Raw genomic sequence first — 27,315 nt, 5'->3', positions numbered from 1 at the left:
CAAGATTGTCAAAAATGAAATTTGTAGACGTCGACGGTTACAGAATAATAGTGAACGTATACTACAATATTCGGATTTTTCTGATTGCTTAGAAAGTGTATATGGAAAACGAATTCGAATTATTTGCCCTGATCATTCTGGCTCTGTGTTCAAAAACTCCAAACATAATGTTCTGTTGGGTTACGAAGTTGGTCGAATCTAATTCTAAATTCGTAAATATTTATGGAACTAACGGGAGGTATAAGTTAGAAGTTGACAAAGGATATTTCAACATTATGCTGTCACGAACCCGAAGACCATTATAATTTGCTGTTCTTTTTTCCAGATTGAGAATATTAGCCAAATAAGTACACCATTCTGAAGCTGTGGCCGACAATAATGTGAAATACATTTGCTTTCTGCAAAATTTAATCTACTAATTAAACCTCCTACAGAATACGAAATTAATAGCCCCCAAATATTCGTAATCTCTTTAACATTTATATTTGTCAGGATCCAAAGTAACTTATTACACTCATTAGTGTGAAAATAAACTTTCCTATATATATGAAAGTCTGCAGGCTTTCGTGACTGTTGTCATTGAAGTTAAAATTTTCTGCGTTATCAGGCCGCGTCATGTTTCTTCTGAAATGTTCGACGTTTCGACCCCTCTCCTGGCATCTTCCTCAGGATCTTTTGGTGTCCAGTGTACTAACAGTAGTGGACACCAAAAGATCCTGAGGAAGGTCCCAGCGGGCTGCGGTGACCGAGAGGTTCTAGGTGCTTAAGTCCGGAACCGCGCGACTGCTACGGTCGCATGGATGTGTGTGATGTCCTTAGGTTAATTGGGTTTAAGTAGTTCTAAGTTGTAGGGGACTGATAACCACAGATGTTGAGTGCCATAGTGCTCAGAGCCATTTGAGCCACTTCAAGATCTCAGGAGAGGGGTCGTAACGTCGAACATTTTAGATGAAACATGACGCGGTCTAATAACCCAGAAGATTTTTTACTTCAATTTCCTGTCTATGTTTTGTTTTCAATTTAAGTGTCATATCATTTCAACATTTGCCAAAATCGAAGCTAATTATGGTATTTTTTGTCTTCATGATCCTGTAATACAGTACTGGTGCGTATTTCACCAATAAAACTCCCGACATCCACCCTCGGTATCAGCGGACTAAACACTAGCAGTGATCGTCGGCGCCCTTGTCGGTGCTCAGCATCTAAAGGAGCGATTCCGGTGCGTCGGCTGTGGCGACACAGTCCGTGCGGCAGTGTCCCTGGGCAGCACTCCTTTCGTGTGAACGGAAGGCAACCTAAGAGACGCGCGGCGCTTTGTTGTTGCGCGACTGCAGCCGTCTCGCAGGTAATGTTTGCCTCAGTTACAATGAAGGGGCGCTGCCACACGACAGACACACGGATACTGCCACAGCTGACGCACTGGCCCATAGCGGCGTCGCAACGTTAACGCTGCTGCGGGAATACCTTTTCGATTGTCGCCCATAGCGTTGCTCTTGCCGCTTAGGGCATCTCCATTGTTAGTGTACCCTTAAGCGGCCCCTAGGCAGTCAATAACTCTAATAATATTTCCCTTATGAACAATAATATTGACTGTCTAGGAGTTAGATTAGGAGGTTGTGCAGTAATACGGAGAACATCAGAAACTTTGGAACTATATTACGCTGCCTGGAAACATTGCGCCGTATGTGGGCAGTATTGACAATTTCCTTGACAGTATCTCGTGTACTACACAGGCCAAGGAGATCAGGTTTGTTATTGTAGTGTGGAAAATGAGTTCAAAATAAGACGAAAGAGAATTGCAATTAGTATGCATCGAAATGTATAAATCACTGCCGCCATTGTGCGATGTTAGGACAGACGAGTTTTTGTTGTTGTGGTCTTCAGTACAGAGACTGGTTTGATGCAGCTCTCCATGCTACTCTATCCTGTGCAAGCTTCTTCATCTCCCAGTACCTACTGCAACCTACGTCCTTCTGAATCTGTTTAGTGTAATCATCTCTTGGTGTCCCTCTACGATTTTTACCCTCCACGTTGCCCTCCAATACTAAATTCGTGATCCCTTGATGTCTCAGAATATATCCTACCAAGCGATCCCTTCTTCTAATCAAGTTGTGCCACAAATTTCTCTTCTCTCCGCTTCTATTCAATACCTCCTCATTAGTTATGTGATCTACCCGTCTAATATTCAGCATTCTTTTGTAGCACCACATTTCGAAAGCTTCTATTCTCTTCTTGTCTAAACTATTGATCGTCCATGTTTCACTTTCATACATGGCTACACTCCATACAAATACTTTCAGAAACGACTTCCCGACACTTAAATCTATACTCGATGTTAACAAAATTCTCTTCTTCAGAAACGCTTTTCTTGCCATTGCCAGTCTACATTTGATATCCTTTCTACTTCGACCATCATCAGTTATTTTGCTCCCCAAATAGCAAAACTCCATTACTACTTTAAGTGTCTCATTTCCTAATCTAATACCCTCAGCATCACCCGATTTAATTCGGCTACATTCCATTATCTTCGTTTTGCTTTTGTTTATGTTCGTCTTATATCCTCCTTTCAAGACACTGTCCATTCCGTTCAACTACTCTTCTAAGTCCTTTGCTGTATGTGACAGAACTACAATGTCATCGGCGAACCTTAAAGTTTTTATTTCTTCGCCATGGATTTTAATACCTACTCCAAATTTTTCTTTTGTTTCCTTCACTGCTTGCTCAATATACAGATTGAATAATATCGGGGTGGAGGCTACAACCCTGTCTCACTCCCTTCCCAACCACTGCTTCCCTTTCATGACCCTCGACTCTTATAACTGCCATCTGGTTTCTGTAAAAATTGTAAATAGCCTTTCGATCCTTGTATTTTACCCCTGCCACCTTCAGACTTTGAAAGAGAGCATTCCAGTCAACATTGTCAAAAACTTTCTCTAAGTCTACAAATGTTAGAAACGTAGGTTTACCTTTCCTTATCTGTTTTCTAAGATATGTCGTAGGGTCAGTATTGCCTCACGTGTTCCAACATTTCTATGAAATCCAAACTGATCTTCCCGAGGTCAGCTTCTAACAGTTTTTCCGTTCGTGTGTAAAGAATTAGTGTTATTATTTTGCAGCCGTTACTTATTAAAGTGATAGTTCGCTAATTTTCACGTCTGTCAGCACCTGCTTTCTTTGGGATTGTAATTATTATTTCTTCTTGAAGTCTGGGGCTAGTTCGCGTGTCTCATACATCTTCCTCACCAGATCGTAGAGTTTTGTCAGGGCTGACTCTCCCAATGGTATCATTAGTTCTAATGGATTGTTGCCTACTCCCGGGGCCTTGTTTCGACTCAGGTCTTACAGTGCTGTGTCAAACTCTTCACGTAGTATCATATCTCCCCTTTCATCTTCATCTTCATCCTCTTCCATTCTTCCATTTCCATAATATTGTCCTCAAGAACATCGCTCTTGTATAGACCCTCTGTATACTCCTTCCACCTTTCTGCTTTCCCTTCTTTGCTTAGAACTGTGTTTCCATCTGAGCTCTTGATATCCATGCAGTACGAAAAGAGAATTGTTAAGAATGATACGGACGTATAATTTGCTGTTCAGAAAATATAGGGAACGGCCACAAAGGAAAATGTTCTTAAAAACTTTATCAACTGCACTGAGAGATTATATTTGGGTAACTAAGGTACAGACACACAGCGCCAAAGAAACTGGTAAAGGTATGCGTATTCAAATACAGAAATATGTAAACAGTTAGAATACGGCACTGCGTCGGCAACGTCAAGATCAGACAACAAGCGCCTGGCGCAGTTGTTAGATCGGTCCTGCTGCTACAATGGCAGGTTACCAAGATTTAAATGAGTCTGAGCATGGTGTTATAGTCGGCGCATGGTCGATGGGACACAGCAACACCAAGGTGGCGATGAACTGGGGATTTTCCCGTACGACCATTTCACAAGTGTACCGTGAATATCAGGAAGCCGCTAAAACATAAAATCTCTGACATCGCTGCAGCCAGAAAAAGATCCTATAAGAACGGGACCAACGACAACTGAAGAGAATCGTTCAATGTGACGAAAGTGCAACCCCTCCGCAAATTACTGCAGATTTCAATACTGGGTCATCAACAAGTGTCAGCGTACGAACCATCCAACGAAACATCATCGATATGGGCTTTCGGAGCCGCACTTGTGTTTTCTTGATGAGTGCACGACACAAAGCTTTACGCCTCACCTGTGCCCGTTAACACCAACATTGGACTGTTGATGACTGGAAACATGTTGCCTGGTCCAATGAGTCTCGTTTCAAATTGTATCGAGCGAATAGACGCGTACGGGTATGGAGGCAACCTCACGAATCCACAGACCATGCATGTCATCTGGGGACTGTTCAAACTGACGGAGGCTCTGTAATGGCGTGCGGTGTGTGCAGTTGGAGTGATGTGGGACCCCTGAAATGCCTAGATACGTTTCTGACAGGTGGCACATACGTAAGCATCCTGTCTGATTACCAGCATCCATTCATGTCCATCGTGCATTCCGACGGAGTTGGGCAATTCCAGCAGGACAATGCGACACCCCACACGTCCAGAATTGCTACAGAATGGCTCCACGAACACTGTTCTGAGTTGAAACACTTCCACTGGCCACCAAATTCCCCAGACATGAACATCATTGAGCATATCTGGGATACCACGCAACGTGCTGTTCAGAAAAGATCTCCAACCCCTCGTACTCTTACGGGTTTATGAACAGCCCTGCAGGATCAATGATGTCAATTCCCTCCAGCAAGGTATCTTACCGCAATAGATAAGCGTTAGTTTCGTGAAACTGTGTCTCTCGTATTATTTTGTTTTCTAATGATGGGGATGTGGGTACGAGCAGAAATTTGTGCATGTGTAGGATGAGATTCATTTACACGTTTTTATAGTTCACTCGACTTTCTGATTCACAAATGTTTTTGTATACGTAATAATTACTTATGCTTCGAAGGCGAATGTGTTGATAATTCTTGTCGTTTGTGGCTAAGATTCAGCAACAACTGCGGATTTGCTTTGTTCTGAATTGGAAAACAGTTTCATTGCTGTTGAGGTTTTATTATCACACGTGTTGATTTTTCCCATCAGATACAGTTGTGGTGGCGTATTGATACGTTCAATAATGCACGTATTGCATTCCATGGAAGTTTCCTACGTTCCACATACACTGATTTCACTGGAATTGTAGCGAACAAAACTTCACGTTGTGGAGTAGAAGTGTGCCGCCTTCCTCAAAAGGTCGGGTTTTCTGCTGTTAACTAGTCCTTTTTTGTTCTTAAAATAAAATCGATATTCATCATTAAATATCTGTAAGTTCCGAGAATGTACTTGTAATGTACCGATTAATATTTCCTAGTATCCTAGGAAACTGAAGAAAGACAAATTTAGTGTCATTTTTTAGTTAGTGTCGATTGTTGTGGCACCACACACCCTCGCTACTGTAAAAATCACGTACAAATCAATTTGCACTCATCCGATATCGTATTCGAAGTGTAGCTTTCTGCCCGCTTGGAGCGCTGCCGCCGTATTGTACAACAAAAATGAACATGGGTGTCGTGATGGCATGTGTTATACTATGATGACACTATCAAGTTCTCGCTTCCCGCGCCCGGGTTCCCGGGTTCGATTCCCGGCGGGGTCAGGTATTTTCTCTGCCTCGTGATGACTGGGTGTTGTGTGATGTCCTTAGGTTAGTTAGGCTTAAGTAGTTCTAAGTTCTAGGGGACTGATGACCATAGATGTTAAGTCCCATAGTGCTCAGAGCCATATGAACCATTTTTTGAACAATTTTTTTTTGACGCTATCAAGACACACAGAATCTTTCATAGTGACATTACACGAGAAACGTCAAACTAAGCTTTCATCATTCATGTTATGCATCAAGCACATTAAATTACAGTATTAAATTGCACTTTACAAGATGGATAGTAAAAAATACAGTACATAAGGGAATCACACACTGTACAAGACATGTGAATATAGTATAAAATGTTACACGTAAAAATTATAGCAAGATATATTATCTTATTGTGGTATAAGTTGTGGAGATGAATGTCGTTATTGGGATTGATGTTTGAGAGTATATGGCTGACTGACTACATCATGTGAAGCGTAAGACTGGGGACGTGCTCAGTTGTAACTAATCATTCAGAACCTGCTGGGGGTTTCGAGGTAAGTGCTTACTTACCGTAAGTGCTTCAAATAAGTTTTTTTGCACTGTTGGCTAGCTGTAGCACTTCTGTGTCTGTGACATGAAGCACTTGAGGTAAGTAGGCACTTAGCTCACCACCACGTTCTGAATGAACGTCTACAGCTGTGAACGTTCCCACTCTTAAGCTACACATGATCCAATCAACGAGCCACAAACTCTCAGGCATCAATGTCAATGACTATATTTATCTCCACACTCATATATTACAATAGAATTGTGGCATACCGTATTTTGCTTTTTACTCCTAACCTTCGATATTATGTTCATGGAAGTTGTATACTTTAATACCACGTTTTCGTCAGCTACTGTGTTTTTTACTGTCTGTCTTATAAACTGTACTTTAACGTGCTTGGCACATAACCTGAGTGATGAGCGTTCAATCAGACACTTTTAATGAAAAGTCGCGACCAAAGATTCTGTTTACGTACGCAATATTTTTGTTTCGAATGTTTGGTTTCCTACACATCTAGCGTCTAGTCAATTGTTTCGTGACGATGGCAAAATAAACATACTGGCGTATCACCCGGCGTGATGGTATGGGGTGCCATTGGTTACACGCCTCGGTCACCTCTTGTTCGCATTGACGGCATTTTGAACAGTGGTCGTTACATTTCAGATGTGTTAAGACTCGTGGCTCTACCCTTCATTCAATCCCTGCGAAACCCTACATTTCAGCAGGATAATGCATGACCGCATGTTGCAGGTCCTGTATGTGCCTTTCTGGATACAGAAAATGTTCGACTGCTGCCCTGGCCTGCATATTCTCCAGATCTCTCACCAATTGAAAACGTCTGGTCAATGGTGGCCGAGCAACTGGCTCGTCACAATACGCCAGTCACTACTCTTGATGAACTGTGGTATCGGGTTGAAGCTGCATGGACGGCTGTACCTGTACACGCCATCCAAGCTGTGTTTGACTCAATGCCTAGGCGTATCGAGGCCGTTATTACGGCCAGAGGTGGTTGTTCTGGGTACTGATTTCTCAGGATCTATGCACCCAAATTTCCTGAAAATGTAATCACATGTCAGTTCTAGTATAATATATTTGTCCAATGAATACCCATTCATCATCTGCATGTCTTCTTGGTGTAGCAATTTTGATGGCCAGTAGTGTAATTTGGTTTAGTTCCCAACAGCTGCAGTAAGACTCGTGACAGGAAACCACTCGAGTTTTCCCGCTTGTGTAGACGTACTCCGCTGAATTTATCGAATGAGAGGTGCGTGTAGAATGAGAATTGAACTTCCGTATCCCTGTCGTGAGCAATTTCTAGAAAGTTCACTGCACACACAAGCCTCCTCTTACAGATGTGCGAGGTGCGTTCAATAAGTAATGTAACACTTCTTTGACGGCCAATTTCAGTTGAAAAAACGCGTGATATGTTGCGGGACATCCTGGAATATTCCCGCTTCAGCCACTATAGTTCCATGAAGTTCCAATTGGTGGCGTTCGAAGTGGCGTCTGTAACAAGTTTCGGTCCAAGCAGAGAGCTGGCGTTGAATTCCTTTTGGCGGAAAACCAGAGCATCGCAGATATCCATAGACGCTTGCAGAATGTCTGCGGAGATCTGGCAGTGAACAAGAGAGCGGTGAGTCGTTGGGAGAGGCGCCTGTCGCCATCGCAAAAAGGTCACGCGAACTTCTCCGATCTCCTGCGTGCCGGACGGCAGCACACAGCTGTGACTCTTGCAGTGTTGGAATGTGCGGACACTGTCATTCGATGTGATCGACGGATCACAATCAAAACCTCTCTGCTCAAGGTGGACGTCTCTTCTGTTAGTGCTGACACTCTCTTCCACCATTTGGGGTATTCAAGGGTGTGTAACCGCTAGGTTCCTCGCCGCCTAAGATGGTGGTGGCTAGTGTTTAACGTCCCGTAGACAACGAGGTCATTAGAGACGAAGCACAAGCTCGAGTTAGGGAAGGATTGGGAAGGAAATCGGCCGTGCCCTTTCAAAGGAACCATCCCGGCATTTGCCTGAAACGATTTAGGGAAATCTCGGAAAACCTAAATAAGGATGGCTGGAGACGGGATTGAACCGTCATCCTCCCGAATGCGAGAAGACCATAAAAAGCAACGAAGGATCACTTGTACCGAATTATTTGCGCGTTTCGAGGTGGAGGGCGCAAATGTTTTGTCCAACGTTGTCATAGAAGATGAAACATGGGCTCATGTCATCGTACTGGAAACAAAACAGCGCCACACCACCTCTCCTCCGAAGAAAAATTTAAAGCCCCACACTCAGCCGGTAAAGTCATGGCGACGATATTTCCGGGACTCTGAAGAGGTTATTCTGTTTGATGTCCTCCCTTACGGTGCAACGATCAAGTTTATTGATTGTGCTACCCTCAGGAAACTGAAGAAACGACGTCAACGTGTTCGTCGCCACAAAGATGCAAACAAACACATCCTTCGCTATGAGAACGCGATGCCTCACACAAGTCTGCGCACCCAAGAGGAGCTCACAAAATTTCATCGGACTCTTCTTCCTCATCCACCCTACAGTCCGGATCTCGCACCTTCCGACTTCTATCCGTTTGGCTCAATCAAGGATGCACTCCGCGAGAAGCAGTACGCGGATGATGGAGAGGTTATTGATGCAGCAAGACGTTGGCTCCGGTATCGACCATAGAGTGGCACTATGCGCGCATACAGGCCCTCCCATTAAGGTGGTGTTAGGCCGTCGCATTGAGCAGAGATTGTGTCGAAAAACAGGGTTTTGTAGCTTGTAGCCAAATGAGTGGGGTATTGGAATCCTGAATAATACCAACCCGCTTTCAGAAAGAAAGTCTTGCATTACTTATTGCATGGCCCTCGTACGTTAAATGATATACTTTCCACGCAACTGCGTATGTTCGTATTTCTAAGTCACGTGAATTGTGCGTCAACCAGTCCGTGAATACTTTGGCACAGATGCGACCTGCCGCGTGGTCTGGTGCACCTTGCCACGGTTCGCGCGGCTTCCCCCGTTGCGGGCCTGAGTCTTCCCTCGGGCATGGATGTGTTTGTGCTGTCCTTAGTGTAAGTTGGTTTAAGTTATATTAAGTACTGCGTAAGCCTAGATACTGATGACGTCAGCAGTTTGGCCCCATGGGAACTTGCCACCACAGATGCGATTACCTCGTAACCACGTCAACACCACAACTGTTCACGATTCGTGCCGAGATTTCTGTGCGGCTGTCGGCTGGGGCTAAGTTGCTCTTGACATCAATATGACGACAACAAATTAGATCAAATGATTCGGATGATCTGGTTCAGTGGTAATGCATGTGGCACACGCCTTCCGGAAGAAGATTCCAGTTCGTATTCATGTCCGACCATCCAGACTTTGGTTTCTGTGATTTCTCTGTTCGTTTAAAGCGCAGTTATTACTTTGAGCCAGTCGGGGTGGCCGAGCGCTTCTAGGCGCTACAGCCTGGAACCGCGCGACCGCTACGGTTGCAGGTTCGAATCCTGACTCGGGCATGGATGTGTGTGATGTCCTTAGGTTAGTTAGGCTTAAGTAGTTCTAAGTTCTAGGTGACTGATGACCTCAGAAGTTAAGTCCCATAGTGCTCAGAGCCATTTGAACCATTTGATTACTTTGAAATGGGACGGCCGACACCTTTCCTCATACGTCCCACTCTTAGCTTCTGCTCCGTCAGTAATGAGTTCGTTGTCGTTGGATGGTTAAGCGCTACGACTCCTTCCTTATACCATAAGATACGGTTACCGATACTATCCATTACTATACTATGTATTATTGTTTACGGTATTTGTTCTAAAAGAAATTTTCCGTTCTTTTCAGGCGTCCTGATTTCAACGACATCTTCGAGTGCCGACTGCGTAAGTAGAACCTGAATCTGTACTGCTGGCTTCGGCCCATAAGCCATAAGCCACAGAAACATGTAAGGTGGTCAGATGCAGCATTTCAACCTTGCTTGCGATTTGATTCTTTCATCAGTCACTGTACGTGTCATGAATGTGTATATCGTGTCGTAATGTAGGAACAAAAGGACTGAACTTACTTGGAATAGCACGATCAGTTCACTATCTTTTTTGAGTGCTCCCTTCATCCGTTGTAATGCTGATAACAGAGGGCTATTCTGAAAGTAAAGTCCCGTAGGTCGCGAAATGGTAACGACAGTAAAAATCCGGTGAAGCCTTGCACCTATGTGTAGGGCAGTGTCTCTAGTACGCCTGTCGATGGCGTCAAATCACATTTTTCAGTTCCGAGTGAGCGCGTAAAGATGTCTCGAAATTAGTGTCTCCCGCAAAGTACAGCGCCCGTTGAGAGGTTCCGCCTGGTTTCATTGAACCCCACATAGCTTACCTGTCATTTGTTTTCTTCTTCATGACAATTCTCAGCCGCTGCACACTGCAGGGGCGATGAGAACATCCTTGAAGCTTTTTGAATGGAAAGTGTGTGTTCACTCGCTATATAGCCCCGACACCTGGCTCCCTCAGATGTTCGTCTCTGTTCACATGAACCGCTGGCTATGAATACTACATCCTGACTAAGACAGCGAACTGCAAATCAGCAAAGAGAAATGGCCGAAAACAGAGGTGGCCACCTTTTACGACGATGGTATCGGAAAGTTGGTACAACGCTACGAAAAATGTATAGGTCGGAGCGGCGACTATATAGAGAAGTAGCTGGGAGGTACTGCTAACTGTTGCAAACAAAACATTTTTGAATTTTACTGTGGTTTCCATTTAGCGGCCGATCTGACCTTACTTTCCGAACAGCCGTCGTATTTTCACTTGCGCGTGAACAAATCAAACGAAACTCACAGTAAATGCCAGGCATTTCCGTCGTAGGTAGTCTTGACGCCGACTACATTTCGATGGTGGTTACTTCCAAAAATGGGGTTTAGCGATTTCTTTAGAGAAAACCGAATATTTAGTTACTGGAGGGATGAGTCAAGACTTGAATTTGATTCTGAGTTAGTGAGATCTGTGAACTCTCTTAAATATCTGAGACTCATTATTAAGAAGATGGATCCAGTAAAATCGAAATTAAGAACCGCATCAGCCAAGGCAGGAAAGCAACAAACAATTAAATAGAGTTTCATGGAACACACATATTAGACCAGAAACGAATAATAGGATATTTAAAATTATTGTAGGATATGTAACAACGTTTGCAGCAGAAATGTGGTAACTAATTGCCTATTTAGATGAGATACTGAAGGTGTTGCTGTAGGCTGACATTACAGTATAAAATTAAAAATGAAAACAAACGACAAGTAGGCTATGTGGGGTTGCATGAAATCAGGCAGAACCTCTCAACGGGCGCCGTTCTTGGCGAGAGACACTATTTTCGAGACATCTTTACGTGCTCACTCATAACTGAAAAATGAACCTAGGCACCACTATAATGAATGCAACCGAAGCAAAACGACTCAGATGGTATACGCATGTATGCCGTTTAAGTGAGGACAGGAGATAGCGGCCTTTGCCAGTCAGGATACGAGAAGCAGTGGCAGTTTATATTAAATCACCACATATATAAGGAGGGTTAAGTGCGCCCATGTTCCACACGGATGAGAGATGCACGTAACCGATAAAGTTTCCGTAAGCCAGTCGCATCAGTACGCTCTACCACGATGAACACGGTGAAGTTACCAAGGCCACAGCATTCAATGAAGGGCGTTTGATGTCGTCAGAACAGTCCATAGTGTAATGTCGATACTCGGTGTGCGACGGGTGCAATATTTCGGCAAACAATCCTGTCACTCGGCCTTACGTGGACCCAGATCATCTTTACGCTCTACAGCAATGTCCCAGTTTTAGCTGGCGGACAGAATACTGTCATAACGCGGTGTTTTGTAGAGATCTGTCAAGTCTTTCCCGAAAAAGAGCCAGTCTATCGGATAAAGGCTTTGTCCACACTGGACGAATTAGGGCTTCAAACGGGTATACCAGGACCCCTGCCAGTGAGGAAAAAAGTATATAGGTCTAACGACATGTGCAGTAGCAGGTCGCTCCCGTGAACGCCAGCAGCTCACCTGTTTATCACACACAGCCAGCAAAGTCGATGGCTGTAGAGCACTGTTTGTTCAAATTACAAGCTACGGAATACGATCGCCGCAACATTTTGGCACAAGCATCCAAATAATGTGTCTGTGTCATCACAAAAGCCATGCAAATACGAACCAAAGACCAACTCAGAAACAGTAACTGTGGCTAAACTCTCAGCAGCGAGTGGGAAAATCCCTTAGTGTGACTAATGAGAAGCATGAGGTACTCATCAACCATAACAGAAGATTGCGGAGGTGGGAGGAGCAACATCACGTAAGACGGCGATACCACCTCTGCAGCCGCCTAAAATAGTCACCTATTCGCTCGGAACGCGCTTCGGATGAAGGCGACGTACGGAAGATTTCCGTACACGCTGCGGAAGGCGGTATAAGTCAACGGCATGTCTGTAGAAGCCACTTCGACAGCGTACCCGATCATGGAGCCAGAGTTCCTCACGAAGGTGTCGTGTTGTGGAGTATCACACCGTAAAATTTCCGATGGTCTTTAGTGGCGACCGATAGGATGAAGTGGATGTGGTGACTGTAGAAGGTACAGAAAATTGTTCAATCATATGATACAGCTTAATAAGTTCCTATGAGTCGAGAAAATAAACTACAACATTTGCATTTGTATATCTTACCTTAAAGTACTTTTCTATTGTCCGTGTTGCTGACGCCTCGTCTTAGTGAAGAACTATTTTTTGTATACTGCCCTCATGAAAGCCTGCACATATGGTTGTAACGTGGAGAATAATCGTGAAATTTCTGGAACTGGAAAGCAGTAACAGTCATCAGATCAATCCCTTCCATCGACTTGTCAGTTGGACTGAAACATGAAATTTGTCGAGTCCTGTGCTGGACAGTCACACCCACTTTGGAAGTAGTGTTTCACTCCTTGTCCCGTCCACATCAACTTCACAGACTCGACAGGAAACTCGTGCCGAGCAGCTCGTGCGCAGGATCATGTGTCCCAAAAGTGTCACATGTATATGGAATTCATGGTTTCAGGACGGGCATATATTCAACGCTATGGAAGACCTGAACACCCCCCATGCGACTAGCGCCAAAGAGGAAAGACATATTGTTCGCTCTGCTGTGCAGGATCGTACAGCGGCGTCACGTGCCTTGAGTGCGTGGCTAACGAGATATACTAGACTTGAGGCGTGCGTCTCAGCACGTGACACTAAAGGTCTTACGAGTTCCAGATGTCGTCTCCAGCAGGAAGCGAGTTAGTAATTCAGACCTTCTAACAACTCGTAACATCACGTTTAAATACATGCAAGTTCTCGACAATACATGAGAAAGTTAACATCACAGGCCGCGGACGGAGCCGAGCGTTCGTAATGTACGAGGGTTGAATGGAAAGTAATGACTCCACCTTCGTTAATTGGGTTGGGATGGGAATATTTTAATAAATCAAACGCAGAAATATTCCTTAGAAAGTGATCTTTAATTACCAATATTCACTTTTCCACATAATCACCAGGCAGTTGCATACATTTCTGACAACGATAAACAAGTTTTCTGAAGCCGTCAAGGAAGAAGTCGACACTCTGTTTGCACAACCACAGTCTCACAGTCCTATCAACGTCTTCATCAGAAGCATAATGATATCCCCGCAGACGTCTTTCTTTTTTGGGAACATATGGAAATCTGGACTGTATGGAGGATGCCGTACGGTGGTGAGATTCAGTCTCTGAAGTTCTTCTGTGGTGGCACGTGAAGTGTGTGGTTTAGCACTGTCATGCTCCAGGAAAACATTTCCCTTTTCCTTTCGAACGTTCTTGTGAAATGCCGATTGTGCTTGCAATTTCTGTCTGATACGACGATCGTCCTGAATCAATCTGTCAACGTTTTGCTTGTGAAACTCGGTGCTTGCTGTCACAGGATGTCCAACTCTTTGCTTGTCATGCAGGTCAGATATTCCCGCCTCAACGTCTTTAAACTGATTTTCCCAGCGACGCACAGTACTCGCATCAACATAATCACCATAAACTGCTTTCATTCTCTGATCAATCTCCATTGGTGTGACATCTTCTGCTGTCAAGAATTCAATGACTGCACGTTGCTTAAATCGCATTGACCGACCGTCTGCGCAGGGTTCCATACTTAACACTGCAACAACACAACCGTTCAATGCTAAGGCTTCCCGCCAACTGTCGCTGTAGAGTAGAGACTACGGAAGAAGCCAGTACCTGCCACATACCAATGCTGCCAACTGTTGAAGAGTTACGAAGGTGGAGGCATTACTTTTCAGCCAACCCTCGTTTATCGGGTAAGGCAACTAGTGTGACGTCACAAGTTTGTTGCAGTGCCCGCATTCCCTATGGGCTCCACCTTGAGTCAGGTAATGGGCACATCTGCACCAGGAAAGGGGTCCAGACGTCTAGAGATCGACAGACAATAAGCACGTCGACCGTTGTAGAGAACGAACGTTTCCAGAAACCATTCCTCATCATCTTACGGGCTCAGCACCCAGCATAATGGTATGGGGTGACAAAGGGTACACAACATTATCACGTCTGGTTCGCAAAGCTGGTGATATGGACAGAAAGCATTACTTTTCTGAAGTATTAAGGACCTGTCCTCGTCGTATCTGTGGCATTATCTTTCAACAAGATAACGCAAGGCCCCTTGTTGCCCGTGCTATCTTGACCTACCACGATACGGAGGGTGTTCGACTGTTGCCCTGACCACAAATCTCACACATTGAAAAAATATGGGTTAACGAGTGTCTGGGGCCAATCACTACAACTGATAAACTGCACAGAGCTAAAGCAGCATGGAATCACGTACCCTTATGTCATCCAAGCTCAATATAATGTCCATCTGTGACAGAGCCATTTTTTGAAGCCAGAGGTGGCTGCTCGTTATACTAAATTTCGCTCCCTATATACCCCCAAATCACCTGCTAACTGAATAATGTTTGCACCCTGATGTACTGTACTCGCACGCTAAATAGAATTTCGTTGTTTCTTTATTCCCGGTGTTGCAATTTCAATGGCCGTCATTGTACTTTGGACAAGAGCGGCGGGCGTCGGCCGCAGCGCGAGTGTTTGAGTCACCGCTTCACACGTTGGTGCAAACACTCGACGCGGCCTCTACGACTCAGGCGCCACGCGAAACTGCTTCGAGTCAAAAACTGCTAAGAAAACTTTCATCTTAGGTGTTTTCAGCTCGTTCGAACCTTTCCTGTTTCACGTCATACTCCTTCTGCGTGGAAGGTGGAAAAATTCCATCAACAATATATGGGGTGGTTTGAACGCTACCGCTTCTTGTTACGAATGACTCCAATCCAGTCTTACGCACCGAGGTGCCAGATTAAGACTGGGGTGGAATCATTCGCAACAAAAAGCGGTAGTGTTCAAACCACCCCATGTATTGTTGATGGGATTTTTCGCATTGGGTAACTCAAGGCCCAATGTTTCCCGTGCTATCTTGACATACCACGATGCGGAGGGTGTTCGACTGTTATATATAGAGTAGTCCATTGATCGTGACCGGACCAAATATCTCACGAAATAAGCGTCAAACAAAAAAAACCTACAAAGAATGAAACTTGTCTAGCTTGAAGGCGGAAACCAAATGGCGCTATGGTTGGCCCGCTAGATGGCGCTGCCATACGTCAAACGGATATCAACTGCGTTTTTTTAAAATAGGAACCCTCATTTTTTATTACATATTCGTGTAGTACGTAAAGAAATATGAATGTTTTAGTTTGACCACTTTTTTCGCTTTGTGATAGATGGCGCTGTAGTAGTCACAAACATATGGCTCACAATTTTAGACGAACAGTTGGTAACAGGTGGGTTTTTACATTAAAATACAGAATGTAGGTACGTTTGAACATTTTATTACGGTTGTTCCAATGTGATACATGTACCTTTGTGAACTTATCATTTCTGAGAATGCATGTTGTTACAGCGTGATTACCTGTAAATACCACATTATGCAATAAATTCACAAAATGATGTCCGTCAACCTCAATGCATTTGGCAATACATGTAACGACGTTTCTCTCAACAGCGAATAGTTCGCCTTCCGTAATGTTTGCACATGCTTTAACAATGTGCTGACACATGTTGTCAGGCATTGTCAGTGGATCACCATAGCAAATATCCTTCAACTTTCCCCACAGAAAGAAATCCGGGGACGTCAGATCCGGTGAACGTGGGGCCATGGTATGGTGCTTCGACGACTTGGATGATGTCGTCCAGCATACCGAGCGGCGTACATAGCACACGCCCACTGGGCATTTTGATTACAATAGCCATACATCAACACGATGTCGACCTTTTCCGCAATTGGTAAACGGTCCATTTTAACACGAGTAATGTATCACGAAGCTAATGGCGTCCGCACTGGCGGAATGTTACGTGATACCACGTACTTATACGTTTGTGACTATTACGGCCCCATCTATCAAAAAGCGAAGAAAGTGGTCCGACTAAAACATTCATATTTATAAAAATAGGGGTCCTATTTTTAAAAAAACGCAGTTTATATCCGTTTGACCTATGGGAGCTCCATCTAGCGGGCCAACCATAGCGCCATCTGGTTTCCCCCTTCAAGCTAGACAAGTTTCGTTCTTTGTAGTTTTTTCGTTTGACACGTATTTCGTGAGATATTTGGCCCAGTCACTATCAATGGACCACCCTATATATCGAATTGTAAAATATAATTAAAAAACAAATAACGTCAAATAAAAGCATTCGAGTTATACCTTTGAAAGAAAGTTCAAAATAAGATTTTGCAAAGTTGAAAGTTCATTGCTCTGTTTAATCAGGTTAACACTGCTGTGACGAAACTTATGCACTTTCAGGATACGTATTTAGGAACACAAAATGATCGTTAAAATTAGTACAGTATTTCAAGTAAACAATTTCTCGAATGGATGTGGCGTACCAAAGATGTAGTGCACAAGTTGCGACATAGTCGCAAAAATATATTCAGTTACGCAGGTAACGGCTTATGTCTTAATTCCGGTTTCGGATCACAATCTAATAAAACAGGTAGCTAATTCCTGACTATGACGATCATCTTCAAAACCTGAGTACATAAGCTTTTCTAATATATCCAGCCAACAAATGTTAGTATACTACAGTCAGTGAATAAGAATAAATCAGACAAGCTACATCGTTTCATAGCTTACTTCTGAATCATCCCTATTTGCCAGAAGACCTACGTCGTTTCATGGTTTAGTCTGACTTATTCTCTGACTGTATCACACTTACATTTGTTGGTTGGCAGTGTTAGAAAAACGTTTGTACTCAGGTTTTGAAGGTGATTATCGTAGGCCCAAATTAATTGGCTGTTGTATAAGATTGTGGTCTGGAAGTGGAATTAAGACTTAAAAAATTATTACTATTATTATGTTCTGGCATTTGACTTACTTTCATTGGCGTTCTCGTTTCAGAATACATTGTAGTTAAGTCTGAATTACAATCTCTTAATTTTGTATACTCTGTTAAATATTGTTTGTTCATGGTCAAATCAATCTTTTGACACAGAACATCTTCTGGAGATGGAAAGATGGAGATCGTATGCAGACGGGCAGCCAAACAGTTATATCCAGTACTCAAGAGGAATATGCTAATGTTTGGGATCCGAAACAAGACTAACTTTTAAGAGCTTTCAGTACCACAGGTCTTACTGAAAGAGATGTGAAAATACACAATGTGACGACATATCACTTAAGCCGCCAATTGGGAATAAATTTTTATTTCTTTAACGGCTATGAAAGCACGCTTGATACTGGAAGAAAAAAATCATTGTGATGGTAATGGTATTCTCCATTTACTCCTCTTTAAACGTCTGTATTACGTCTGACTCACGACAAAGATACAAGGAAATACCACACATACTTTGAGGTTCGCCGATGACGTTGTAATTCTGTCAGAGACAGCAAAGGACCTGGAGAGCAGCTGAACGGAATGGACAGTGTCTTGAAAGGAGGATATAAGATGAACATCAACAAAAGCAAAACGAGGATAATGGAATGTAGTCGAATTACATCGGGTGATGCTGAGGGTATTACATTAGGAAATGAGACGCTTAAAGTAGTTAATGAGTTTTGCTATTTGGGGAGCAAAATAACTGATGATGGTCGAAGTAGGGAGGATATCAAATGTAGACTGGCAATGGCAAAGGAAAGCGTTTCTGAAGAAGAGAAATTTGTTAACATCGAGTATAGATTTAAGTGCCAGGAAGATTTTCTGAAAGTATTTGTATGGAGTGTAGCCATGTATGCAACTTTAACGTGGACGATAAATAGCTTAGACAAAAAGAGAATAGAAGCTTTCGAAATGTGGTGCTACAGAAGATTGCTTCAGATTAAATGGGTAGATCACATAACTAATGAGGAGGTATTGAACAGAATTGGAGAGAAGAGAAATTTGTGGCACAACCTGACTTGGTAGGACATATTCTGAGGCATCAAGGGATCACCAGTTTAGTATTGGAGGACAGCGCGGACGGTAAAAATCGTAGAGGGAGACCAAGAGATAAATACACTAAACAGAGTCAGAAGGGTGTAGGTTGCAGCAGATACTGGGAGGTGAAGAAGCTTGCACAGGATAGAGTAGCACGGAGAGCTGCATCAAACCAGTCTCAGGACTGAAGACCACAACAACAACAACAACCCAATGAGACAAAAATTGCTAGCACCACTCGAATTTAGGCTCAGGATCGCCTTGAAACTAGTGATTCGGAAATAATAATACTCTTTCAAAAGTGAAATCATTACCGAATACTTTACCTGATGTATGACGAGAGTATAGGTAACCATCGTGATTCACAAATTTCTGTCACGATGCTTTCCCTGCTACTGTACTTGGATTAACGAGCGGCGGCGGTCGAGTTTAGGCTTGATCTGTGTACCTACGTCACGCATACTGCGACAGCCAATGAGCGTTCAATAGTGTTCTGAGCGCTCTGCTTCGAATGCCGTAACTAATGCGAGCATTAAACGTGATCGTAAGTAGTTGTTTAGTGAATTTCTATTTCATTTGTTACATGCTGTCACCGCTGGTGGTGGTGGTAAGTGATAAACTGTGCATAAGCAGGCGAGAGACCTAATTCCCAGTATATACGCTTCCTTCGAGCTGAAAGCACGCGCATGCACGCACTGCAACCGTCGTTTGGACTCCTCAACAATGCCATTCCCGTTCGCGCCTCGGGTGGGCGATCCGCCATCGTTCGTGGATCGGACTACAGCACTCCCCTCTCTCCCCTCCTCTCTCAATTACGTTCACTATTTCCTCTTCCTGCAGACCTCTGCTCCTTGTTAAACGCCATTTTGCGTGATACATACGGTTGTCATATCAAGTTAGGAAGAGCTTGTCTCTGATTCGCCACTTGCCTTTCCGCCTGCCTGCTCGTGGACAGCAGCTTCCACAACTCTCTGTACTCGGCGTGGACAGCAGTACAGCACCCGACAGCTCTTTCCCGACATTTACAAAGCGTCTTGGTCATCTCCTAGCCCGTTCCTCGCCTTTTTCCGGCAGCTGGCAAGGACTCTATGATGCAACCGGCCAACCACGACAAACTCTAGAACTGACTCTGGTTTAGGAATCAATAGCTTACATACACAGCCGAATCAGTCGTGTACTACCTCATATTCCACGACTCCAACTTTTCTGTGACATCCTTTTACTTCTTCTTCCTCTTCCGTATCCGGATGCACCAATTATATCTTCCCTTCCCAGTAATTAGCAACGTAGTTTGCTTTGTCATTGACTTTCAAAATATCATCTTTAGTGTGGTCCAAGTCCTGTATTGCTCCGCATTCACACCTATCGCTATCACTGTAACCCCATTTAAATAGGTTTGATTTGCACCCAGTTACTCCAGTACGCAGCCGGTTTAATGACCTCCAAGTTGTAAAAGGTAGTTGAAATTCTGCAGATCCCTCCTCAAGTAGTTCCATTGTGGAGTGTGGCACCATTTCTTCCCAAAGAGATAGCCGCCTTGCGACGGGCTTGGTGGCAAGCTCTTCAGTAGTTTCAATGAAACTCCTGCGGGATTTCAGCCGGACACGTTGTTTTCGGAGCATATGCATCGGGTGTCGAGGATCATTCTTTTGTTTTGATCTTTCGATCTCGGCGGCTACTTGTCTGCGGATAGTGGGTGGTGCTATGCCTATGATGGGATAAATGATGTCTGTGGGAGTTGGTTTGAGGCATCCTGTGGCAATACGTACAGTTTCGTTTACGGCGACGTCAACTTGCTTAGTGTGAGCAGAGTTCCTCCAAACTGGCGCCGCAAATTCCGCTGCTGAGATACTCAGCACCAGACCCGTGGTGCGCAAAACATGTGGTTGAGCTCCCCACGATGAACCTGCTAGCTTCCGCAGTATGTTGTTCCTGGCACAGACCTTTTTTTATAGTGTTGTGACAGTGCTGCTTAAAAGTAAGTGCTCTGTCCAATGTTACTCCTAGGTATTTTGGGCTGTTTGTATGTTTCAGCTCTTCCCCTTGCCACATGACTCGCAGTTTCCGTTTGGCTTGTTTGTTCCTAAGATGGAAGGCGGATACTTGAGATTTACTAGGGTTTGGTTTGAGATTATTGCAGGAGCCTCCACGAAGATTGCGTTCACCACTCGAATCGGGCGTCCCCTGGAAACGACCTAGTCGGCAAATCCTGTAAATACCGGAGCACCAAAACCAAAGATGACATCCTTTTACTGATTTTCCGGCTCTCCTTGTCGAAATCTGAGATGAATTATAGATTATTTTAAAAAGTTCTAGGCTTTTATTTCAGGGCAGTCAACTTTGCATCAGTTTGTGGTGGTCCATCTATACCCTGATAACTAGTACGAGGTTTTACTACTTCATAGTCACAATGCAACTTCTCGTTTGGCCTTATGAGGGTAAGGTGGTCCTCGCGCTCTTTCTGCCTTTGCAATGGCAGAGACGGAACTCGAGTGCAACATGTGGCAGTCGTACATCTCGTACTCTGACCGCGTAGACGCGCTGGAGGAGATTGAAAGGGGGGGGGGGGGGGCTGCAGGGGAAATACTTGCGAGAGGGACAAGAGGTTTCCAGGTTTTTTTCTGATTTATTTTGTCACAGAAAACTCTGCAGACGTTGCGGACTGCAACTACAACTCACGCGCCACTGAGTTTCTACTCGTACAGTCGACCCCAAGGCCGTGAGATGTGGCCTCGCGCGTTACTGCAAATCATGCCCTCTCAGGAGTTCTTGGAGCTCCTTGCTCGGCTTTGACATTTTGTTTACTATGCTGTCAGCTGTGTCATAAGAATGGAGAATGATTCTCTGAAGCTCCACTTCCACAATGGAAACACAAACCACTGTTAGATTCAAATATGTAACGGATACGTGCGTATCATTTGCTTCGAGAAAGTAGTGTTACAAATTGAGGTTTGCTCGAAAATGTAACTCCACGTTTCCTCAAACTGCTCTCGTTAAGTTGTAGGTATAGTACATCTCTTAAACAGCTTAGAGCAGGATGTAAATCATATTACTTCGGGAAGGTAAAGTTGTTCTCAACCTCAAGGTTGGTTCCGCACCAAGTGCTTTTTAGGCGTGATTCTATGGGAGTTGGTATGCCTTTGTCTTTTTCCGACCACAGAATAGACTTTTTAAGTCAGTTAAAAAAATGGCTTCAGTATATACCTTGTATCCAGAACGATCCTATTTTTACATAAGGAGTACATTAAACGGGCGATTCTAGGAGGTCATGTGGTTACTTCTGCTTCCAAAGTAGCAAGGATGGCGTTTAATATGGACAAATTAGCGTCATCAGGATCAAAATACGTCCATGCTCATCTACAATAACACAAAAAGCAGGAGTTTGCAAGATCTCAGCATAACACCTTAGCGAAGACTGTAGTATTTGTCCTCTAGGCGCAGGAGAAAGGATGAAGAAGAATCCGTTCCGAGCCTGTGCTGCATCTTGTGTTGTGAGCCAACCAGTGACAACCGTTAACAGTTTTGTAAAAGTTCATTTTTGTCTGTCTCTGTAGCCTATTCGTGCTTTCTTCAGGCGCGCCGCGCGGAGCGGCCGCGAAGTTAGAGGCGCCATGTCACTGTGCGGCCCCGTCCGCCGGAGGCCTGGCTGCGGCCGTTGTTAAGTTTAAGTAGTGTGTAAGTCTTGGGACCGATGACCTCAGCAGTTTGCTCCCTTACGAATTCATACACATTTCTTCGGTCACTCAGAATTCTGTTTTTTAGTTTTCATTAGCAAACGCCTTCTGTATATGTGCAATAGCTATCTGTTGCTGTTAAATTCTTTTTCATGCATTTCTATATAATTTTAAAGCTAATATTTCATCTCTGATTCCTCAGGTCTTATAGCACCCCAATCTATTTTCTGAGATGTGGCTTCAATTTTTTGTTATTCGCTTGAGGATCATTATGAAAACATGGTTTGTCACGACGACATTCTTGAATAAACACTTCACGGATTTCTTGCCGCGTCAGATTTATCTGTAATCTCAAGCTTCCCATGACTTCCTCCATCCTCAACGTCGGGAGTCGTCTGTAGGCCGTGTGCTGCAGTATGTAGTTGGCCGAATTATGTCATGGAAACGTCACGATGTCACGGAACTTCCATATGCTACCGAAGATTATGTCGATGTCTATGATGGAAGAACATTGGTAGTGACGTTTGGTGGATGAGTAGTGACGTGGCGGATGAATCAGCTTATTTCTCACTTGCCTTTCAGCGTCGATCGCCCATTTCAACGCATCACTAAGGGTATAGCCACTGTCCCGGTTAAAGCTGTTACACATTCTGATCTCATCGACTTCGTAAATGACAGAATCCCAGTCTGTAGATGCGTGGGATAATATTTCCGTTTCTCAAACAAAATCGTATGTTAAGACGAAGGCTGTCTTTTACTGTCTCTCTAATTTCCTTGGGTGTTCGGAAAATGGACTGAATATCGTATCTGCCAGGGACTCTGTCTATTTTATTTGTTGTACGTAGCTCCGAAGAAGTGAAGCACTGCTATAAGCCGATTATCTTCTGATGTCTGAGGACGATTATGTTGTTTGTTATTTTCCATTCATTCACAGGCACGCTAAACGTTCGGTAACTTTCGCAATTCATGGCATTCGTCCTCTTAAAGATGGGAATTATAAGGTTTCGCCCAGACTCCTTCTGCAGTTTTCCCGCGTCATATGACTTACACATAAGCCGCTTTTTCATTTCTCTTCCCTCCGCTTTGACAAGTTCGATAAAATTATTGTCTATATCCAGAGCTTTTTTCAGAGCTAGTTTGAATTCCCCTTTTAAGATAAATTCACCAATATAGTCTAAAAATGAAGAGATGAAATGACACCTCTGGACAGTTTTCCCACATTGTACATTTTCTCTCTGTGTAGTGTTTACACTCGCTCGCAGTTCCATCATCATCATCATCATCTTGCACAATGTCTTTTTTATCCATATCTGCTCTACACCTGTCTCTTTTACCTAAAAAACAGACTTAAGAATTTGGACGCTCTATCTAGGTTTCCTTGTTTCATATCATTTTCCACTATCAGGCGGACGTCCTCAACAGATTTTTCCATTTGGTTGTCTTGCCTCGCTGTTGACTTCGTTTTCCAGACCTTCCTCAGATCCCAATTGAAACTGCCCTTGTAGATGTGGTATCAGTTTAAAAAAAATTAAAAAAACTTAATCAAATATACATTTAAAACGATATAAAACGTGTCAACAAATATTAAATGTTCAATACGCTTACTTAAATGTATATTATAATTCTTAAGCATCATTTAAAAAAAGAAAAGAACCATTTTACAGCACTTACTTACAATGATCGCATTACTCCACAAAATTTGTACAGAAGTCAGATTGTACGCAATATTCACATTATCCAATATTATTAATAACATACAGACACCAGTCTGTTCTGCTAAGAAATTCATCAATGAAGTAGAAGGAGTTAGGCACCAATAAATCCTTTAGACTCTACTCAGACTGAACTTTATTATTAGTTGAACTTCTTATGACTTGCTGGCATGTTATTGAAAATAGTGGAAATCTTTCGGAACCGAACTAAGTGACTTTATTCGTGAAAGTTATTCTTATTTCTAGTATTGATTCCATGAACGGAATTGCCGATTTAAAAAAAAGATATATTTTAATGACAAATTTCATTAAGGAAAAAATATATTAGAAAGCAGTAGTCAATATCCCCATTTCCTTAAACAGCCCTCTGCAGGACATTGTTGAGTTCACACCACAAACAATTAGTATTGCACGTTTTTTGGATTCAGATGACTTTAGGTTGACTTAATGAGTTATCCCAGAAAATAATCCTGTATGACATTGAACGAAAGTAAGCATAGTACGCTAGCTTTTTTAATTTTGTATCACTTATGTGTGACAACATTTACATAGCAAACAGAGACTTGCTTAGGTTCTTGAGCAGTTCTGTGGTATAGTCTTCCCATGCTCTTCTATCTACTTGTCACCGTACTGTATTTTAGGCACATACTAGCAGGAAACCTTTTACAAGTTCTGAACTGCATGTGGGATGTTTTTCAAAGTTTATTTACAGAGAATTGGCTAGGAACCATTTGGTAATGTCCGTGAAAATAGTCGAGCTTTCTAAGGCTGTACTTGATTTACTATTTATTGCAATGTTTGTATCATCTGTAAACAAAACAAATTTTGCATCAGGTAATATTACTGATGAAAGATCATTGACAGATATAAGAAAATGTAAGGGCCCTAAGATGGAATCTTGGGGGACACTACATTTTCATTGGTTCACAGTTGGATTATACCTTATAGCTTAATACCCGTCTCTTTCCTATAGACACCCTTTGTTTTCTGTCAGAGATGTAGGATCTGAACCATTTTGGAGCAGTGCCTGTTACACCGTAATATTCTAATTCGCTTAAAAGGATATTGTGATTTACACAGTTAATGTCTTTGACAGATCACAAAATATACCTGTAGCCTGTAATTTATTGTCTAATGAATTAAGCACATCCTCACTGTATAGACAGCCTTCTCAGTATCGGTACCCTTTAGAAATCCAAACTGTCTTGTAGATCGTTTGTTTCCGTCTTTGTTCCATCATATTCGAACGTTCAGAAGTAATGCACTTTTTTCGTTTTTCTTTGAACTAAAGCTAGACAAAAATAAATTTCAGTGGTGCCGCGAGCGTTGCCAGATTGTTGAATTGTGATTCATGAATTTTCAATGCCACTTTATTAGAGGAAATAACGGGTCTTAAGTATTAGTGGATTAAAACTCAAAGACGTGAGGAAACTGGTACCACTAGAGACTCAGTTGGAGAAATAGATGGAATCGTTAGTAGGTTCTTTGAAGGATCTATGCTGGGGTAGTTCCAGAATGACATAGGGCAGTCAAATAATTAAGAAAAATGTAAAGCTACCAACAGTCTGAAGATTGCTTTGAACACCACTGTGCTTTACTAGGATCTCTCTACTTCCATCGCTGTAAATTTCGCTCAGATTTTCTTTATACTGAGGGTTGCCAGTCCCCTGACCGAACACGCTGAGCTGACGAACCGGCTTACTGAGTCAGCGAGCCATACAATGTCTAAGTAAGGACAGTGAATTTAAAGTACTATGACGCACAGTGTAATGCAACGTTTTCACACATAAATATCGATATCTCTAGTGACGGAGTAAATTTTGGGATTGGGCAAGGATGGAGAAGAAAATATACCGTGAATTTTTTTAAGGGAACACGTTAACTATTAGGAAGTTAAATTTGGATATCATGCGGATATTTGAACAGCTTTTCCTCCGAATATGAGTACAAAATGTGGAGCAGTGCGCCACCTCATGGATTCCACCGCGGCCACCACTGCGTCTGAAGGTCAGCCAACAGCTGAGGATCGGCCTTCACCCACTGCGCTCGCAGCAGCGTCGCCGTCTTTATAGCAACAGCCGACACTCCTACGCGCCTTGGCCGTCCAGGGCTGGCAACACCTCCTACTGCCTCATACGGACACTGCTGCTGCTGTTCACTGCTACTGCTGTATCGCATTGTTTTACTTAAAACGCTGAACCCGACAGTGAAACTCCAAATAGTAGAAACTCACTGGGAATCGAATAGTTATCAACAGATGGCAACACTTCTCAAAGTGACGCAGTTAACTGCACTGATGAGCCAAAACACTATATGACCATCTGCTAAATAACGTGTTGGTCACCTTTGGAAAGCAATACAGCAGTGCTTCTACGTGTCACGGATTTGACAAATCCTTGATAGGTTTCCGGAGGTAATAATATAGCGCCAGATATCCACAAACAGGTCAAATACTTACCTTACATTGAGGGCCAGTGGTTTACGAGCGCGGAGCTGGTACCCGATAGCGTTCCAGATGTGTTGCATCGGATTCAGAACAGCCGAATTTCATGGCAACCCCGAGTTCGCTACACGCTCCTCAAAGAACTGCGGGACGATTCTGGCATTGTGACACGTACAATAATCTTGCTGCAAGATGTATTCGCTGCCGTGGGAAACATCATGCACGAAGGCATGTAGGTGGTCCGCAGTTGTTATGCTACCTTCGAATACTGCCACAGGTCCCTTGGATGCGCAGGCGAATGTACCCCATAGCGTTCTACTGTTCCAACCAGGTTGCGACCATGTAGCGGTGTACGGTTCGAGCAGCCGTTAGCTTGATACTGCTTGCCCTGGTACTACCATCTGCATAGTATAACAAGAAACGTGATTCATCCAACCAGGTGAAAGGTTTCAACTGATCCACGGTGTAAATCTACGATTACGTGCTCACCGCAGCCGTAATTGATGATGCCATTGGGTCAACGTGGGAACGCGTAGGGGTCGTCTGCTACGGAGCTCCATGTCCAAAAGCGTGCACTAAAAGGTGTGCTCTGGAACACCTGTGGCTGTATTAGGACTGTACTCTGTAGGCACATTTGCCACAGATTTCCGCCTATGCTGTTTTACAGTGCGGGTCTGCCTCCGGCGTTGACAGTCTGTGATGAGGCATGCACGTCCGACAAGTCGTCCGCGCTTGGTTTCACCCTCCTTCATCCACTTTTCGTAGACGCTCACGACAGTAGCACACCAACAGACGACCAGCTTTGTCGTTTCAGAT

At 43.5% G+C, this 27,315-nt stretch overlaps 1 protein-coding gene across 1 annotated transcript in view; it reads left to right on the top strand.

Annotated features, from left to right (window-relative positions):
* The window catches only part of LOC126363586 (venom protease-like), a 211,563-nt gene that overhangs the window by 26,791 nt on the left and 157,457 nt on the right, over positions 1–27,315 (top strand). The window contains exon 2 of the mRNA XM_050007974.1: positions 10,025–10,062. The gene's annotated coding sequence lies outside the window, so the exon portion shown is untranslated. The remainder of the gene's footprint in view (positions 1–10,024; positions 10,063–27,315) is intronic.

Source organism: Schistocerca gregaria, chromosome 1 (assembly GCF_023897955.1).
Source record: "Schistocerca gregaria isolate iqSchGreg1 chromosome 1, iqSchGreg1.2, whole genome shotgun sequence".
NCBI lineage: Eukaryota > Metazoa > Arthropoda > Insecta > Orthoptera > Acrididae > Schistocerca > Schistocerca gregaria.
Note: the sequence above shows the minus strand (reverse complement) of the source record. Positions and strands in the feature narration are given on the sequence as shown.